The sequence below is a fragment of the Armigeres subalbatus genome, chromosome 3 (assembly GCF_024139115.2).
Source record: "Armigeres subalbatus isolate Guangzhou_Male chromosome 3, GZ_Asu_2, whole genome shotgun sequence".
In the NCBI taxonomy this organism is placed as follows: Eukaryota; Metazoa; Arthropoda; class Insecta; order Diptera; family Culicidae; genus Armigeres; species Armigeres subalbatus.
Window position 1 is genome coordinate 93,385,686 of NC_085141.1, and position 19,468 is coordinate 93,405,153.

The following is a 19,468-nucleotide window of genomic DNA, read 5'->3' on the forward strand; positions in this document are numbered from 1 at the left end:
AGTGCGTCGATAACACCGTCGACTACGAGGTGCGACCGGAGACGCCGGAAAGTATCGACCGCCAGCTGTGCGCTATCGAGGAGGCGATCACGGCGGCCCGAGAGCAACACGTACCGACGGCTCGGCAGGTAAGCAACTCCTTAAACATCGATACACTCACCAAAGATTTGATTCGATTGCGGAATGTCACTCGCAGGCAGTTTCAACGTACTGGACTGCCTGAGCTTAAGGCACGCTGCAATCGAATCACAAAAATTATCAAGGCCAGAATGGTGGACCTCAGAAATAACGACTTCTCGAATAAGATCCGCACTCTCCCAGATTATGCTAAGCCGTTCTGGAAAATGACCAAAATTCTAAAATCCAAGCCTCGGCCCATTCCACCTTTGATCCCACTAGACAATAATGGCTCTAAGGATCGCTTGATAACTCCTGCAGAGAAGGTCGCTGAAATAGGTCGTCACTTCGTCAGCTCACACAATCTTGGGCAGAACGTCGTCAATCCACACGAAGCAGCCGTCAACGAGCATGCTAACAACATCCGTTTGATTCCCAACGACTTCTCGGAGGAGTTGGAGATCTAAGCTGACGAATTGACGGCCTATATCAAATCGTCGAAGAACATGAAGGCCCCAGGCTTCGACAGCATCCTGAATCTCGAGCTCAAACACATGAGTGCTCCGTTCTTTGAGCACCTCTCGCTGATCTTTAATCAGTGTCTCCGGCTTAGCTACTTCCCATCGTCCTGGAAGTTAGCGAAAGTCATCCCCATCCGGAAGCCTGGGAAGGATCCTTCCTCTCCCAAAAGTTATCGACCCATCAGCCTTCTCTCAGGGTTATCCAAGCTATTCGAAAAAGCTATTCATCATCGGTTACTTGAGTCTGCCGAAAATCTCAACATCTTGCTCGAGGAACAGTTTGGTTTCCGACGCGGTCGGTCAACTGTACACCAACTGACCCGAGTTACCAACGTCCTCAGATGGAACAAGTTTGTCTCGAAAACATCCGCCATGGCTTTACTCGATGTCGAGAAGGCATTTGACAATGTATGGCATGATGGCCTGGTGTACAAACTACAACGCTACAATCTTCCCAGCTACCTGGTGAAATCATCAACAATTACCTGTCGGCAAGGACATTCCGGGTCTCAATCAGCGGAGCGAGTTCCAATGCGCACAACATCGTCGCAGGCGTCCCCCAGGGCAGTATCCTCGGGCCCCTGCTTTTCAATCTGTTCACCTCCGACATGCCAGAACCTCCAGAAGGCGGCATTCTGTCTCTGTTCGCAGATGACACATATCCATCGTCTACAACGGTAGAGTGATCAGAGCGCTAGTGGCAAAACTCCAACGAGGCCTGGATGCCCTGACAGAGTACCTCACCAGCTGGAAGATCTGTATCAACGCGGCGAAGACCCAGGTCATCATTTTCCCCCACTCCAAATCCTCTAAACTTGTTCCGCCTGGGGACTGTAAAATCATCCTCAATGGCACGACTGTGGAATGGGCCAATGAGGCCGGCTACCTTGGCTTGACCCTCGACAGCAAGCTTATTTTCAGGCAACAGGTTGACAAAACGGTGACAAAGTGTAACGTCTTGTTGAAACTACTGTACCCCTTGATCAACCACCGGTCGTCATTGTCCCTGAAAAATAAGCTTGCTGTCTACAAGCAAATCATCCTCCCTGTGATCGAATACGGCATGCCGGTCTGGGAGAGCTGCGCTAAAACCCACCACCTCAAACTTCAACGGGTCCAAAACAAATTCCTGAGGATGATCCTCAACACCCCTCCCAGGACAAGAACATCCGAGGTTCACCGTCTGGCCGGAATAAAAACCTTACATGAACGCTTTGGTGAGTGTAAAGAAAAGTTTAGGGTCCGTTGCTTGCACTCGGATCAGGCTCCAATTAGGGCGCTAGTTCCAATCTAGGTTATCAAATTTTTATTGTAAATTTTAGTGTACATAGTAGTTAGGTTAACAAATTTAAAAAAAAACACACCAGCGCCTCCTAAAGGCCGTCATATTAACAGTATATCATATAAACACTTAAATAACAATGTAAACATAAAAATTTAAAATTGAAGTTGGAGGGCCAAGCCGGCCGAACACTGTATATGTAGAAAAATAATAATTGTAAAACAGAAAATTATTAAATAAAGAAGAATTTTACTACTAGCAGCTTAGAGGACTGGCACATTTTACAGAATGGTAGTACAACCAAACATTTTACAAGCAATGAAAGTTCAAAGTAATTGCGCTAATTGATTAAATATGACTTATTTACTGTTACCAAACGAAAAATCAGCTTTATAGCAGCCAAATGACATAGACTATTGGTTAGAATCACCACATATCAAAATAGTAACCTTTGACTCGAAGGATAACACGCTTATATGTAGTCACGGACATCGAGAACCAGGACACACAACCCAACAGCCTGCACGAGTGGAAACTTTCAAGCAGCATGGAGCACTCCAAAATGACCTGGAGATTCTGAAAAAAAAAAACCAACGATTATTCAAAACCATTTGTGCCATTTAGTTTCAAAGTGGTCTTATAATATGCAATGATTAACAAACTCTGTATATGCTACAAATATCCTGACTCGAATAATTATTTAAATTTAAAAAAAATCTAGCTTGTGGCTTGATTGGCTGCAGCAATCACCAACCGATTAGCGATACAACTTCATGATGATAGAAATAAAGATTCCAATATTTCCAGACACACAAGACAATATACAGGAAGAATATCAGAGACGACTGCAACTATGGATGATTGTTTCCCACTTCGCAATTTTGAGATCACGTCGCAGGGCAATGCATGAGTGCGAATTGACAACACAACTTGTAGCATTTTGTTAGAAAAAACTTAGATTGATCCACATAGCGATGATATATGTAGTCTTTCTCAGGTAAAACACAAACTTTTTTACTATGTCTGAAACTTGATTATGCATATGTACAACATGTGATAGATTTAGTTCGGAAAAGGTATTGGAGGGTAACCGCCCCTTCGGTGGGGTTTGATCCCACGACCCCAGTTCGCATGACAGGTGCTTTCCCTACTAAGCTACGAAGGACCTCCGTCGTCCACCGCAGCTTAGCGGGTACTGATGAAACCAAATTCCCAGCACCAGGTACCAGCCGATCTCTCGCAATACATTTTCAGAACTAACTCTCTCAAATGTATTTTTGTACACATCATGTCAACCAAGTAGGATGAGTATTTAGTATTGTCCGGCTCCTACACACTTGCTTCATCAGCAACGGCGCTCAATGAAGTAGGGTTGTGTGAGTTGTGCCAGTTTGGTCGTCAGATCCCAACACGACCACACAAGCGAAGAGAGATCGCCACTCGAGATCAGTACATTCAAAGTTAATTGCCTATATGCCGGGTATTAAGCCACCCGGAGTGGAAATTAATTACTATGTCTGAAACTTGATTATGCATATGTACAACATGTGATAGATTTAGTTCGGAAAAGGTATTGGAGGGTAACCGCCCCTTCGGTGGGGTTTGATCCCCCGACCCCAGTTCGCATGACAGGTGCTTTCCCTACTAAGCTACGAAGGACCTCCGTCGTCCACCGCAGCTTAGCGGGTACTGATGAAACCAAATTCCCAGCACCAGGTACCAGCCGATCTCTCGCAATACATTTTCAGAACTAACTCTCTCAAATGTATTTTTGTACACATCATGTCAACCAAGTAGGATGAGTATTTAGTATTGTCCGGCTCCTACACACTTGCTTCATCAGCAACGGCGCTCAATGAAGTAGGGTTGTGTGAGGTTGTGCCAGTTTGGTCGTCAGATCCCAACACGACCACACAAGCGAAGAGATCGCCACTCGAGATCAAGTACATTCAAAGTTAATTGCCTATATGCCGGGTATTAAGCCACCCGGGTGGAAATTAATTACTATGTCTGAAACTTGATTATGCATATGTACAACATGTGATAGATTTAGTTCAGGAAAAGGTATTGGAGGTAACCGCCCCTTCGGTGGGGTTTGATCAAACCCCACCGAAGGGCGGTTGCCTCAATACTGAAATCTTGTTGAGATAATCAATTTCAGGCTATAGAATTTCCACTCCGGGTGGCTTAATACCCGGCATATAGGCAATTAACTTTGAATGTACAAACTTTTTGTTAAGGTTTTCGCCATAAAAATTCCAAATGCAGTGATTGATCGTCCTAAAATTATAATAATCATAAACCAATAATCATGTCAAACTCCGACAAATGGAACTTACTGCGTTTAAATCGTTGGAGTCTATTTTTTTTCTATATTAATGAAATTTTCTGTCCTGGGTTGGTTCACCTCAGGAAGTCTAATAGTATAAAAAGGGTCTGGGAGCTTTTTTTTTTTTTTCAAAAGTTCGTTTTTGGAATGACTGTATAGATTTTACGTACAATGGGTGTTGAAAAGTAGAACTACAATCTTCAACGTTAATTGGAAATGTGCCCAAAAAATGTTATCATAGCCGTGTGGTTACAGTATAGGGTTCCCACCTCTGTCACAAAATTGTTTGTGTTCAGGTCACGATAGTTCCGAAGCATGTTTCATGCGGTTCGTTCATGGTGTTTGAAAATCCTCATAGAAAAAAATGTAATGAGTAAACAAATACCTATCTTATATCGGCAGGACGTTTGAGGGTTCGCTATTTCGAGGATCTCGTATTAAATAAACACAACACATCGTTTCTTATTCTTATTGGGCAGCAGGGACTATGTCCAAGGGCTTGACGATCCCTCCCCAGGCCATCTGCGAGTTGTGGCGCCTGCCTAGGATGTGGTGGGGTTTGACAGTGGGCCCTGTTAAACCTCTATAAAAAGCTGCATGTATCCGCAAGTAGGCTCCGCCAAAGCGACCGTGTGCCGCTCAAAGCGCACAAGCCCAAGTCCTGGTGTTAGGTGGGACGCTAAACAGCCCTGACACGACGGCCCTCCGACGAGACAGGAGGTTTGCGCAGGCCCAATAAGCCGCCTTTAAAACAACTATTACGAACGACATAGAAGATAATACGACTCGATACAATCGGCAACGACCTGGGCGACGAATAAAGGATCACGATTGGAAGCTTGGAACATGGAACTGCAAGTCACTAGGCTTCGCAGGTTGCGATAGGATAATCTACGATGAATTACATCCCCGCAACTTCGATGTCGTAGCGCTGCAGGAAATCTGCTGGACAGGACAGAAAGTGTGGAAAAGCGGGCATCGAGCGGCTACCTTCTACCAAAGCTGTGGCACCACCAACGAGCTGGGAACCGGCTTCATAGTGCTGGGAAAGATGCGCCAACGCGTGATTGGGTGGCAGCCAATCAACGCAAGGATGTGCAAGCTGAGGATAAAAGGCCGTTTCTTCAACTATAGCATCATCAACGTGCACTGCCCACACGAAGGGAGATCCGACGACGAGAAAGAAGCGTTCTATGCGCAGCTGGAGCAGACATACGATGGATGCCCACTGCGGGACGTCAAAATCGTCATCGGTGACATGAACGCTCAGGTAGGAAGGAGGAAATGTATAGACCGGTCATCGGACCGGATAGTCTGCATACCGTATCGAACGACAACGGCCAACGATGCATAAACTTTGCAGCCTCCCGCGGAATGGTAGTCCGAAGCACTTTCTTCCCCCGTAAGAATATCCACAAGGCCACATGGAAATCACCCAATCAAGTAACGGAAAACCAAATCGACCACGTTCTAATCGACGGTAAATTCTTCTCCGACATCACGAACGTACGCACTTACCGCAGTGCGAATATTGAATCCGACCACTACCTCGTCGCAGTATGTCTGCGCTCAAAACTCTCGACGGTGATCAACACGCGTCGGAGTCGTCCGCCGCGGCTTAACATTGGGCGGCTACAAGACGGTAGACTAGCCCAAGACTACGCGCAGCAGCTGGAAGTGGCACTCCCAACGGAAGAGCAGCTAGGCGCAGCATCTCTTGAAGATGGCTGGAGAGATATTCGATCCGCCATTGGAAGCACCGCAACCGCTGCACTAGGCACGGTGGCTCCGGATCAGAGAAACGACTGGTATGACGGCGAATGTGAGCAGTTAGTTGAGGAGAAGAATGCAGCATGGGCGAGATTGCTGCAACACCGCACGAGGGCGAACGAGGCACGATACAAACGGGCGCGGAACAGACAAAACTCGATTTTCCGGAGGAAAAAGCGCCAGCAGGAAGATCGAGACCGTGAAGAGACGGAGGAACTGTACCGCGCTAATAACGCACGAAAGTTCTATAAGAAGTTGAACCGTTCACGTAAGGGCCACGTGCCACAGCCCGATATGTGTAAGGACATAAACGGGAACCTTCTTACGAACGAGCGTGAGGTGATCCAAAGGTGGCGGCAGCACTACGAAGAGCACCTGAATGGCGATATGGCAGACAACGGTGGCGGTATGGTAATGAACCTAGGAGCACGCGCGCAGGACATGCGACTTCCGGCTCCGAATCTCCAGGAAATCCAGGAGGAGATCGGCCGGCTGAAAAACAACAAAGCCCCTGGAGTTGACCAACTACCAGGAGAGCTGTTTAAACACGGTGGTGAAGCACTGGCTCGAGCGCTGCACTGGGTGATTACCAAGGTTTGGGAGGATGAGGTTCTGCCGCAGGAGTGGATGGAAGGTGTCGTGTGTCCCATCTACAAAAAGGGCAATAAGCTGGATTGTAGCAACTACCGCGCAATCACATTGCTGAACGCCGCCTACAAGGTACTCTCCCAAATTTTATGCCGTCGACTAACACCAATTGCAAGAGAGTTCGTGGGGCAGTACCAGGCGGGATTTATGGGTGAACGCTCTACCACAGACCAGGTGTTCGCCATACGTCAGGTATTGCAGAAATGCCGCGAATACAACGTGCCCACACATCATCTATTTATCGACTTCAAAGCCGCATATGATACAATCGATCGGGACCAGCTATGGCAGCTAATGCACGAAAACGGATTTCCGGATAAACTGATACGGTTGATCAAGGCGACGATGGATCGGGTGATGTGCGTAGTTCGTGTTTCAGGGGCATTCTCGAGTCCCTTCGAAACCCGTAGAGGGTTACGGCAAGGCGATGGTCTTTCGTGTCTGCTATTCAACATCGCTTTGGAGGGAGTAATACGAAGGGCAGGGATTGACACGAGTGGTACGATTTTCACGAAGTCCGTCCAGTTATTTGGTTTCGCCGACGACATTGATATCATGGCACGTAACTTTGAGAGGATGGAGGAAGCCTACATCAGACTGAAAAGCGAAGCTAAACGGATTGGACTAGTCATCAACACGTCGAAGACGAAGTACATGATAGGAAGAGGCTCAAGAGAGGTCAATGTGAGCCACCCACCACGAGTTTCTATCGGTGGTGACGAAATCTAGGTGGTTGAAGAATTCGTGTACTTGGGCTCACTGGTGACCGCCGATAACGATACCAGCAGAGAAATTCGGAGACGCATAGTGGCTGGAAATCGTACGTACTTTGGACTCCGCAAGACGCTTCGATCGAATAGAGTTCGCCGCCGTACCAAACTGACTATCTACAAAACGCTTATAAGACCGGTAGTTCTCTACGGACACGTGACCTGGACGATGCTCGTGGAGGACCAACGCGCACTGGGAGTCTTCGAAAGGAAAGTGTTGCGTACCATCTATGGTGGGTTGCAGATGGCGGACGGTACGTGGAGGAGGCGAATGAACCACGAGTTGCATCAGCTGTTGGGAGAACCATCCATCGTTCACACCGCGAAAATCGGAAGACTGCGGTGGGCCGGGCACGTAGCCAGAATGTCGGACAGTAATCCGGTAAAAATGGTTCTCGACAACGATCCGACGGGAACAAGAAGGCGAGGTGCACAGCGGGCAAGGTGGATCGATCAGGTGGAGGACGACTTGCGGACCCTCCGCAGACTGCGTGGTTGGCGAAGTGCAGCCATGAACCGAGCTGAATGGAGAAGTCTTTTATGTGCAGCACAGGCCACTCCGGCCTTAGTCTGATGATAAATAAATAAAAATCGTTTCTTATTCCCCTAGAATAACAACCGTGATAATTATACCATATGCAGTTCAGTCTGAACTGAACGCATTTGCAGTGCTGAAAACAGACATATTTGTCTTTTCAATTCAATCTACGCAGTGAAGCAATGGTAATGGTTGATTCCACTACCTTTCAACGCATTTCCGTTGTAGAAGAAAAGCAAAAGTCTTCAAGAAACAAACCAAACGATAACGAAAACAAATAAGCCCCATTCTTCCCAACATCCAACCCATACTTGCCCACCCTCAACAAGTGATAGCGGAGTGGTTGAGATTAAATTCCATTGCATGATGATAAGAGAAGTGCTTTAGCACGGCACTGTTGACTTCAAATACACCACACTCTCGGGAAAATTGCTTCAATCGATTCACCTGTGCAAACTCCTGTGGAAAATCTCTAGTCCAGAGTTATTTGCGTCTCGGTGATTTAAACGATGATAATCACTCCGCTGCGGTGGAACTGGCACGTGATATGGCGCGATTTCGCAGTAGCTTTTCAATGTCACACACAGTCCACCACCGCACCAGTCAGGGGCGATCACACTCTTCCACGCAACAGTAGCGCAGCAGCACTTACGTGATTAGAATCAGAATTAAGTAGACACTTCGTTCTTCTCGGAACCTTGCGCTGATCTTAGGTCGTCTTTCGTTCCCTGGTTTTTATTTTCGGCACACACACACCCACGAACGCTGTTTCACGGGTAATCCGTGCACGGAATTCGATCGAAATCGGATCGGTAAGGCGAGGCAAGAACTCGTTTCCACTGTACTATCACTGGCGGAGCGATAAAAGCCAACTAAAACAAAAGTCGTGTTTGCGTGTTCTCCTGATAATGATGAGATATGGAACGGTTGGGGGACGATGACGGCGGAGGCGTATGCATGGAAGTGTGCTCGGATGAGACACCTGCAGTGAATAGACACAGCTGGCCTGTCTTCCAGGGATTCTTGAAGAGTTTTGGTGGAGAAGCTCATGGAGCGATACACCGAGGATAGTACAATTTGTAACTTCAGAAACTCTACCAGAAAGGTGAAAACTTGGTTGAGTATTGAGGAGCAATTGATAACACAAAAATACCATTGCTATTTATAGATAAGTCGTTAATATTTCCATCTTGCCAGGTAAACTCGTCTTTTACTCAGTGACATGTACATGTCAAGAAGGGGAATTAAAAGGTATTCAACTAAATTGCCTTTCTAATCCAATTGCATACATTCCACTAATCACGCAAATAAAATTTTCTTAGGAAAACAGTTCACAGTCATGAATGTGGTAGATTTTAAACGTTAATATCTCAAGCGTTTTTCGGTGGATTTTTATTTTTTTTAACATTCGATCAAGAAGAAGTGTCAACGCTGATTACAATTATTTATCATCGATAATTGTTAAAAAGTTCAGAAATAGGTAAACCAACAAATCACGTGCGAACATCGCAAGCACATACGTCGAAATTGAGCAACTTGCGATATTAACATTTTAAGTTTCATAACGCTTTTGAACACAATAATCTATTCTAGAAGAGTGTTATAAAACCAGCATAAAACCAAAATGTTACTAGGGTACAATCCTAAGTTCGAATAGGATTTCACGGAGAGTAGACACAGCAGCATTGACATGGAGGCAGTGCGGTACCGGTAGCGGTCGCGACGGAATATCATCAGCATCGGTGATGGCTTTCCGGTCGATGCTACTGAGAATTCAACCTCAACGATTGTGTTTGGTGCAATACAGCGAGATCTAATCGTGTGATCGGCCAGCAGCAGCACTCAATTGATATTTTCTGGTAGGCTATGTTTCAGTCTAATGGTTGGCTGCTGTTTAGTTAGTGATTGGAAAGACGCATGATTGAAAATTAATCGGTACTTTTCAGGTTCAAAATTTGACATAAGAAAAAGAGTGAGTGAGGGAAATCGGACATAAGAACAACCATTTTATTCGAGGAAAGGTTAAGCTAAGCCGAATTTTCTTCAAAGTGCAAAACAAAATCACTTGGCGATACGATGGTAAAAATCAACTTACTGGCAGTAGCAGAATCAAAAGCGCTTGTCGAAGAGAGAGGCACTGCAAAAATGTAGGGTAAAACGCTATAATGCGCCCCAACTGGCTAAAACGCCCCTGTTTGATTTCTAGAAAATTATAATTAACTAAGGATAAAAATCAGTTGGCACTTTTAAATATTTGGGAAACCATCATACTATGTGAAAGTGGAAGTATTACATAATGGCAGGGCAGCAGGAACTACGTCCAAGGCTTGACGATCCCTCCCCAAGCCATATGCGAGTTGTGGGGCTTGCCTAGGATGTGGTGGGGTTTGACAGTGGGCCCTGTTAAATTCCTATAGAAAGCTGCATGTATCCGCAAGTAGGCCTCACCAAAGCGACCGTGTGCCGCTCAAAGCGCACAAGCCCAAGTCCTGGTGTTAGGTGGGACGCTAAACAGCTGTGACACGACGGCCCTCCGACGAGACAGGAGGTTTGCGAAGGCCCAATAAACCGCCTGGAAAACAAATAATTACGAACAATATAACAGATAATACGACTCGATAGACATAGGCAAAGACCTAGGCGATGAATAAAGGATCACGATTGAAAGCATGGAACATGGAACTGCAAGTCGGTATGTTTCGCCGGTTGCGACAGGATGATCTACGATGAATTACATCCCCGCAACTTCAACGTCGTGGCGCTGTAGGAGATTTGCTGGACAGGACAGAAAATGTGGAAAAGCGGGCATCGAGCGGCTACCTTCTACCAAAGATGTGGCACCACCAACGAGCTGGGAACCGGCTTCATAGTGCTGGGTAAGATGCGCCATCATGCGATTGGGTGGCAGCTATAGCATCATCAACGTGCACTGCCCACACGAAGGGTGACCCGACGATGAGAAAGAAGCGTTCTACGCACAGCTGGAGCAGACATACGATGAGTGCCCACTGCGGGATGAAAAAATCGTCATCCGTTACATGAACGCAAAGGTAGGAATCGAGGGAATGTATAGACCGGTCATCGGACCGAATAGTCTGCACACCGTATCGAATGACAACGACCAACGATGCATAAACTTCGCAGCCTCCCGCGGAATGGTAGTCCGAAGCACCTTCATAACCCGCAAAAATATCCACAAGGCCACATGGAGATCACCTAACCAAGAAACGGAAAACAAAATCGACCACGTTCTAATCGACTGTAAATTGTACAACACGCGTAAATGTACAACACGCGTCGAAGTCGGACGCCGCGGCTTAACAACGGCTACGAGACGGTAGACTAGGCCAAGAATACGCGCAGCAGCTGGAAGTAGCTGCACTTGGCACGGTGCCCCCGGATCAGAGAAACGACTGGTATGACGGCGTTAGTAGTAGAGAAGAATGCAACATAGGCGAGATTGCTGCAACACCACACGAGGGCGAACGAGGCACGATATAAACGGGCGCGGAAAAAGCGCCATCAGGAAGATCGAGACCGTGAAGAGACGGAGCAACTGTACCGCGCTTATAACACACGAAAGTTCTATAAGAAGTTAAACCGTTCAAGTAAGGGCCACGTACCACAGCCTGATATGTGTAAGGACATAAACGGAAACCTTCTTACGAACGAGCGTAAGGTGATCCAAAGGTGGCGGCAGAAGTACGAAGAAAACATGAATGGCGATGTGGTAGACGAAGATGGCGGTATGGTGATGGACCTGGGAGAACGCGCGCAGGACATAATTTTACCGGCTCCGGATCTCCAGGAAATCCAGGAGGAGATTGGCCGGAAGAAGAACAACAAATCCCCTGGGGTTGACCAAATACCAGGAGAGCTATTTAAACACGTTGGTGAGGCACTGTCTAGAGCGCTGTACTGGGTCATTACCAAGATTTGGGAGGAGGAAGTTTTGCCGCAGGAGTGGATGGATGGTGTCGTGTGTCCCATCTACAAAAAGGACGATAAGCTGGATTGTAGCAACTACCGCGCAATCACATTGCTGAACGCCGCCTACAAGTAACTCTCACAAATTTTATGCCGTCGACTAGCACCAATTGCAAGGGAGTTCGTGGTGCAGTACCAGGTGGGTTTTATGGGCGAACGCTCCACAACGGACCAGGTGTTCGCCATTCGCCACGGTTGATCAAAGCGACGATGGATCGGGTGATGTGCGTAGTTCGAGTTTCAAGGGCCTTCTCGAGTCCCTTCGAAACCCGCAGAGGGTTACGGCAAGGTGATGGTCTTTCGTGTCTGCTATTCAACATCGCTTTGGAAGGGGTAATACGAAGAGCAGGGATTAACACGAGTGGTACAATTTTCAATAAGTCCGTCCAGCTATTTGGCTTCGCCGACGACATTGATATTATGGCACGAAACTTTGAGAAGATAGAGGAAGCCTACATCAGACTGAAGAAGGAAGCCAAGCGGATCGGACTAGTCATCAACACGTCGAAGATGAAGTACATGATAGGAAGAGGTTCAAGATCAAGAGAAGACAATGTGAGCCACCCACCGCGAGTTTGCATCGGTGGTGACAAAATCGAGGTGGTAGAAGAATTTGTGTACTTGGGCTCACTGGTGACTGCCGAAAATGATACCAGCAGAGAAATTCGGAGACGCATAGTGGCTGGAAATCGTACGTACTTTGGACTCCGATCGAATAGAGTTCACCGTCGTACCAAACTGACAATCTACAAAACGCTCATTAGACCGGTAGTCCTCTACGGACACGAGACCTGGACGATGCTCGTGGAGGACCAACGCGCACCTGGAATTTTCGAAAGGAAAGTGCTGCGTACCATCTATGGTGGGGTGCAGATGTCGGACGGTACATGGAGGAGGCGAATGAACCACGAGTTGCATCAGCTGTTGGGAGACAGTCAGAATGTCAGACAGTAACCCAGTGAAAATTATTCTCGACAATCCGACGGGCACAAGAAGGCGAGGTGCGCAGCGAGCAAGGTGGATCGATCAGTTGGAAGATGACTTGCGGACCCTCCTTAGACTGCGTGGTTGGCGACGTGTAGCCATGGAACGAGCCGAATGGAGAAGACTCTTTTATATCGCACAGGCCACTTCGGCCTTAGTCTGAATAAATAAATAATAATTGGAAAGGAGCTAACCTTCGCATCCCCAACCTCTTTTATGCATCAACATTTTGGTGATGTTTTTGCTCTAATTCATTCAATTTTTGACCGATTTGTTTGATATTTTCAGACATAAACCGAAAATTATCATAGTTTCAGCGGATATTTTGGAATATTCTTCAAAGTGCCCAGTCAACACGAAATCGTAAATTATGCACCATAAGATGCTAAAGTGGAGGCGATATACGTACGATATACATACAAAATGGTGGGTTGACATCAAGGAAGGAGCGCCCAACATAGCTCTGGTCCCCACAAATTCCTACCTAATGCTTCCACGGGTCGTCCGATGACAAAACACCGCCAGCTAAGGGTTGTGTACTTAGCTGGTAGTGCAGCCTGGGCGCTGTTGTCTTTCTGATATCAGCTAGAGTGAGAAGGTACGCCTCGAGCGTCTGTTCACCAGGAGGTGCGGCTCAAACAGCGTCTGCCTGGTACCCAGCGGCTGATCAACGAAATGATGTATCGCGTCAGCTATACCTAAGGTGGCAGCCCCATCATCGCCATGTAGGTAACGCGACCCCGGTAAGGTAGCTTACTGAAGCCTCTCAAATACCACGAAAAATGCAGATAGAAGAAAAAGAGAACGTTATTTTTGGCAACCGACCCGGCAACGAAATAAGGACTATGATTGGAAACTCGGTACCTGGAATGTCGGGACCCTAAATGAACCTGGACGTGTGAGTCTCCTGGCTCGAACTGCAGAAGGTTGGAGTGAACATGGCCGCTATTCAAGAAGTCCGATGGCCTAGATCCGGAGAACGTGAATTCCGAGCCGTGGACCCCACGACCAACACTGCATTAAAGTATAACATCTATCACAGCGGCGGCGGAAAAGCAGAGCATGGAGTTGGTTTCGTAGTGATGGGCAAGCAGATGAAGCGAGTGATGCGGTGGAAACCCATTAGCGAACGAATCTGTTTGTTGAGGATACGGGGCAAATTCTTCAATTACAGCCTTCACTCCGGGAGAGCCTTCACTCCGCTACCAATGACAACGGCCAACGGCTAGTAAATTTCGCTGCTGCCAGAGGGATGGCCATCAGTAGCACCTACTTTACACGAAAGAATATACCTGGAGACACCCAAATGGTGAAACTTGCAACCAGATAGACCATGTTCTGGGGGATGGCGCCTTTTCTCGGATGTTATCGATGTGCGGACATTCAGAGGTCCGAACATTGACTCTGATCACTACCTCGTTGTCAGTAAAATTCGATCACGGTTGTCAACTGTATCGAACGAAAGATCACAGCGAACGATGCGTTACAATATCCAGCGATTGTCGGCGGAAGGAGTATCGGCTGAGTACCGCCAGAAGCTCGACGAACGGATAAGTGCAATCAATGTTAGCGACAACATCAACGATCTATGGGAGTCGATCCATGGAGCGGTGAGCACAACAGTGGTAGGCACTGCACAGAGGCGACCCAGGACGGGTTGGTTCGATGTGGAGTGTCAGCGAGTGACAGACGAGAAGAACGTTGCCAGAAGCCGGATGTTGGTGTCGGGTACCCGATCGAATAGAGATCGGTACAAGGAAGCAAGAGCAGACGAAAAACGTACCCACCGCAGGAAGAAGAAAGAATATGAAGAACAAGTGATTAGCGAGGTGCAGGAAAAAATGGAGCAGAACGATATGTGAAGGTTCTATGAGTCTGTCAATGGCGTGCGGAGAAATACAACGCCATCTCCTGTCATGTGCAGCGACCAACAAGTATATTTGCTGACAGATAAAACCGAAGTGGCTGCCAGGTGGAAGCAACACTTCGAGACATCGTTGAATAGTGGAAGTGACGGTGCATCGGTGAGCAGAATAAATTTTAGAGACGTTGGACAAGCTGTGGAGTCGCCTACACTAGATGAGATTAAAAAAGCTGTTAAAGAGCTGAAAAACAATAAGGCTGCGGGGAAGGACCAGCTCCCGGCTGAAGTTCTTAAACATGGCAGTGAGCAGCTTTATGAAGTTATGCACCATATTATGTCGAAAATATGGGAATACGAGGAAATGCCTGCTGGCTGGTTGGACGGCCTCCCCAGTCAACACCAAGTCATTTTTTTTTCTTCTTAAACAATGGAGGGGGAATCTGCTCAACAGACATCCTGGGTTGACCAGGAAGTGCTGGGTTAGGGGCCACCTCCAATGAGGGAGGCAGGGCTGCATCCCCGACCAGCTAAACCGTTTCCATTGCCGCCAAGCCTATCGTCCCTTCGGTACAACCAGAAAGTAATGCTTCAAAGGGGGGCCAGTGCATGACGCACCCTCGAGGTTAGCTGCGTGTCCTTGCAGCATCGAACATCGTGACTCGCTTTTTTAGAAGAACACCATGGTATCGTGCCAGCGCATTGCCGGCTTTCCAGGTGGCCTTACCACGCCCTATGTCCTCGAAAGGTGGGCAGGGTCGACTTCGCGCCTGCTTCCCTCTGCACGACTGGTATCAAGAATGATGATGCCGCGTGCACCCCAAATTGACCTTTCTGCGATAGGGCCTATTCGCCAGCACACAGAGGGACTTGCCGACGCGAGGTCTACGCCTGCCCCAGCCTTGACGAGAACCCCACCAAGTCATATATGATAGCGAATAAGTATACAAGGTGGAGGCGATATAGGCGCATTCCTCCATTAGACTGCATGTAAAGTGCACGTATATGGCCTCCACTTTGTACACTTATTCGCTATGATATACGATCTTGTGTTTGCTGGGTCATTTGCCCTCTCTTTAAGAAAGGGCACAGACTGGAGTGCGCCAATTACCGAGAAATAACCCTCCTTAATTCGGCGTACAAAATTATGTCCCGTATTCTGTTCAACAGATTGAGACCGCTTGAAGAGTCCTTCGTCGGCGAATACCAAGCAGGTTTTCGTGAGGGCCGATCAACGACGGATCAAATCACTTGTCATAAGACGAGTTTATACAATCCCATTGAATTCCACCACTTAATTGACGGATCAAATGTTTACCCTGAGACAAATCCTTGATGCATTCCGGGAGTACAACTTGCAGACACATCACCCAGTAAACCACATATCGTATAGCAAACAGCAAATAAAGTCGCATTTGAGTCCATTAAAAATCTAAATCGCACTGCATATCAAACTTCATCAGATTATTGTCGAAAAATGTTGTATTGAATGTATCATATACGATAACTTTTACCATAGTGAAAATCAATCGTAATTGTGTGAATAAAAACTCATAATGACTTATATTCCTTGCAATATGCTATATCAGTGCGAATGAATGTCTACCTGAATCGTAATACAATCGAAACCACTTCAGTACACATGGCTTGCAGAAGTTTCAAGCAGTTGTAAAGATATAAATTGTATAGTTTATGTTAGACAAAAATCCGACTCACTTCAAGGTGTGCAGTATGGTGCAGTGGTAGAGTATCCGCCTGCAGAACCAAAGATCGCATGTTCGAGTCTTGGTGCGGGTAAGATTTTTATTATACTAATTTTTTATTTTTTTTATTTTAATGTTTAATTGTAATACTGTTCGTATGATGTCGGGAAAAATCGTGAAATAAAACTCGTATGTACCTATATCGCCTCCACTTTGGTACGTATATAGCCAATCTGTGCATTATATACGATTTAGTTGGTTCTTATATAATAACCTATATCAAGTGTTATAAGTACCAAAATGTTGACTGGGCATATGTTTATTGATTTCAATACAGCGTACGATTCAGTAAAACGGAATGAATTATGGCAAACTATGTTTGAACATGGTTTTCCGGCGAAACTGATACGGCTGATTCGTATAAAGTTGGACGGATCGAAATCAAGTGTAAGGGTTGCGGATGAAATATCGACGTCATTTGTTACCTTAGATGGATTAAAGCAGGGTGATGCACTCTCGAATCGACTGTTCAATATAGTGCTCGAGGGAGCTATTAGGAGAGCTGGTGTGCAAAGAAGCGGTACCATTATCATAAAATCACATATGCTCCTGGGATTTGCGGATATTATCGGGATTGATCGGCGTGCCGTGGAAGAGGCTTTTGTACCTTTTAAGGGGGAGACAGCGGGGATTGGACTCACGATCAATACCAGCAAAACAAAGTATATGGTCGCTGGCAATCAACGTAGGTTCATTAGTGGTGGTGGTAGCGAAATGGTGCTGGATGGTGAAAAGTTTGAAGTGGTAGAAGAATTTGTGTACCTAGGAACATTAGTGACGTGCGATAATAATATTACCCGCAAGGTGAAAAGGCGTATTGCAGCTGCAAATCGGGCTTATTACGGACTTCGTAACCAGCTTAAGTCCCGTAGTCTGCAAACGAAAACAAAGCTCACGCTGTATACTAGTCTGATTCTTCCGGTGGCTTTATACGGCCATAAAACATGGACGTTAAAGGAGGCTGATCGGAGAGCTTTCGGAGTGTTTGTGCGTAAGGTGCTGCAATACTCGGCGGTAAGCACGAGAACGGTATCTGGCGGCGCCGCATGAATCACGAATTGTACCAAATGTATAAAGGGCTGGATATTATTAAGCTTATTCAATACGGCAGACTACGATGGGCTGGTCACGTTGTTCGTATGCCGGAAGAACGTCAAGCAAAGATAATATTTAGTAGAGAACCCGGAAGAGGCCGCAGGCTTCAAGGAAGGCCGCGTACACGATGGCTTTTTGCAGTTGAAGAGGACCTGAGGGCGCTCAATGTTCAAGACGACTGGAAGCAATTGGCCCAGGATCGAGTCCAGTGGAGAAGGATACTCCATTCGGCGTAGGTTCATAGAAGAGCTGTTGCCCATCAAGTATCAAGTAAGTATACATATATATGGTGAAGTACCTATATCGCCTCCACTTTAGCATCTTATATGACATCATATACGTTCTGGTGTTGACTGGGTGGAAAAGTCTTTGTAAAATAAAAATCATGCAAAATACTTTATATTGGATACCAATACATTCACACAAAAGGCTGCTGTATGCATGTGACAGCTCGTGATACCTATTGCATGGCAGCAGATGACCGTACATTTTTCCCTCTTTGCAAGTCCCGTCCCAGGTTTGCTCTAACAGGTCATTTGGCTGAATATGCTGTTTGGTCGAAATGGTCGTTTGAAATGAAATGTTGCTCGACGAATAGATCATTTGGCCCGAAACTGTCCGTTCTACCAAACAATCATTCGACCAAATGGCATTTTCGCCTAAGTGACGTATTCAATTAAAAACTTTTTTTTTGCCAACATGACTGAACGACACGGCCAATCTGCAAAATTCACGATTCAGCTATCTTGGACTTTAGTATGGGAGAGACAGCGGGTTTGTTTTGGTTTTCCACTGAAAATGAATTTTTCACCCCCACCTTCTTCTCTTTCATAAACTTGGCAGATTCGAGCACCCACTACTAGGTTCAGGCGGTCAAGCTTTTTCGTAGTCAATGAATACCAAATATAGAGTCTCTTGAAATTCGCTGACCTGTTCCAGGATGATACGGAGCGTGACAATATGGTGCACACATGATCTTTCGGGCGGAATCCTGCCTGCTGCTGTGCGAGGGAGCATCGCGTCTATCTTCTCCTGTATTCGATTTGGGATAACTTAGCACAGATCTTTTAGAACAATGCATACAGTAACAATATGCCCCGCAAATAGTCCCATACTGTCAGAACCCTTTTTTCGGGACAATCATTAGGATGCCCAGAATTCAATCGGCCGGAAAAGTCGTGGAAAAGTGCTGATCATTGGGGTCTATGAGTAACTGATTGTCGTGTCTTTCATCGGCATTATCGGATTCATCCTAGCTCCATTCAGGCGTCGGTCGTGCGATATCGTAGAGAAGGCAAATATCATCAGTTTTGAGAAAGAATATTTAAATGAAATGTTTTCAACGGTCATAAGACGAGTTTAGAACTTTCCATTTAATTCCACCACGTTTTGTTGTATTTGGAGATACGTATTTCGATTTAAACTGTGATGCCGTCTCTGAAGACAGTTGAGGACGAAATACGTATCTCCAAATACAACAAAACGCGGTGGATTTAAATGGAAAGTACTAAATTCGTCTTATAACAGTTATCGTCACATTTTGGTGACCAAATAGTTAGTCATCAATCTATGAACTTCCTTGGAATTGAATTACACTTTCAAGGCACAATATTTGATATACAACAGCATGGTTCTGGCCCAATAAACAGTGCGTTTGAATTTTGGTTATCAATCACCAGTTCTCAAATTAAGTACTAGGAATCTAGTCGGATTATCAATAACAATTCCAAGAAACAATAAAGATAAAACAATGGTGCTAACAGAAAAGGTTACCGTTAAACTGGGCATCATTGATAATACAAG

At 46.2% G+C, this 19,468-nt stretch overlaps 1 protein-coding gene across 5 annotated transcripts in view; it reads right to left on the reverse strand.

Moving 5' to 3' along the window:
• The window catches only part of LOC134226505 (uncharacterized), a 382,276-nt gene that overhangs the window by 39,365 nt on the left and 323,443 nt on the right, over window positions 1–19,468 (reverse strand). The window contains exon 1 of one of the 5 annotated variants that reach the window (XM_062707325.1): window positions 8,628–8,845. The exons of 3 other annotated variants lie outside the window; for them this stretch is intronic. The gene's annotated coding sequence lies outside the window, so the exon portion shown is untranslated. Of the gene's footprint in view, window positions 1–2,369; window positions 2,497–8,627; window positions 8,846–19,468 lie in introns of those variants that run through there. One more of the 5 variants, XM_062707326.1, reaches the window with a different exon arrangement.